At 35.1% G+C, this 1,269-nt stretch overlaps 1 non-coding gene across 1 annotated transcript; it reads right to left on the bottom strand.

Moving 5' to 3' along the window:
• Positions 1-265: 265 nt before the first annotated feature.
• On the bottom strand, positions 266-337 carry Trnah-gug (transfer RNA histidin (anticodon GUG)). Its single transcript has one exon. It is a non-coding gene; the product is annotated as a tRNA-His (tRNA).
• Between the last annotated feature and the right edge of the window lie 932 nt (positions 338-1,269).

The following is a 1,269-nucleotide window of genomic DNA, read 5'->3' as shown; positions in this document are numbered from 1 at the left end:
AATTGTGTGTATATGTATATATTATGAATGAATAAAAGCATTTACAACAGGAAAAAAACAACAACAAACTTTTGATGCATTATGTGCACTGCTTACCGGGTAGATATCACAGCAGCTTTTTATTCGAAACATTATAATACGAGTAATGTGCGAATTTGTGTGTTCACTAAATAGCGAGCGATTCCGATTTGTTATGATAAATCTCTAAATTGTTGTTGACAAAACTACAGTTCAGCAGTGCATAGACAGCGACTGTCACAGACTTTGCCGTGACCAGGATTCGAACCTGGGTTGTCGCGGCCACAACGCGAAGTACTAACCACTATACGATCACGGCTATGCGCGCTGAACTGCTTCATATACTACGTCTTAATGACTTATCAATGACCTATTCTTACTTAAGAGGTTCAATGATAAAACCACAATATTAAAGGGAATTCTGCTAGTCGTCGCTTATAAATGCAAACAATGTAAAACACGAACTCGCGAATTTTCGATGAAGAAAACTTGGCATCAAGATTGCGAAAGCTGTATATATTCACGTTCGAGTTTTCATATTAAAAGACAAGGGCCCAGTTATGATTACCGGTAAGCTCCTCATAAGTGTGCTAGTCTTTAACTTTAAAGGGGACATTTCACAGATTTTGGATTAAAGAAACAAAAAACGTAACTCTGAACTGGGTTTGAACCACTGACCCCTGAAGTTAAATTCTATCGCTTCGACCACTCAGCCATTCGTGCTTACATAAGTGATGAATTTTAAACTGTATATAAGCAATCGTCGCAGTATCATAAAATTTAACGACAACAACAGAACTCTACAAATTATTCAATCGTTTCGCGTTTCAACGATTTATGATTTTTTAGGTTTTTAAATCATCAAATGATGCATAAAATGGATATTTTAGCGCATGGTAAATGTTCAGTATTACTGTTTCCTCACACATATCATAACTTCAACGAAAATTTGCGAATCTGAAACATTTTTTTATTGTGTCAATTTACCGAAACGTGAAAAGGTCCCTTTAATTTCACAGTTTAAAGGTTTGTTTCAAAATGGCTGCTATAGCAGTTCTGCCGTAAAGGAAACATAAAGAATTCCAGTTTTCTCAGCATCTTCATGAATTTACTGGCGAAGAATTTATTGCACGTTATCGTTTTTCAAAGAATATGGTCTTTCTTAAAAAATCTCGTTAAAGGGGCCTTTTCACAGATTTTAGCATGTATTGATGTTTGTCAGTAAATGATTTATATTGATAAATGTAAGCA

The sequence above is a fragment of the Dreissena polymorpha genome, chromosome 3 (genome assembly GCF_020536995.1).
Source record: "Dreissena polymorpha isolate Duluth1 chromosome 3, UMN_Dpol_1.0, whole genome shotgun sequence".
Lineage (NCBI taxonomy): Eukaryota > Metazoa > Mollusca > Bivalvia > Myida > Dreissenidae > Dreissena > Dreissena polymorpha.
This window is presented reverse-complemented; position numbering and strand designations above follow the sequence as displayed.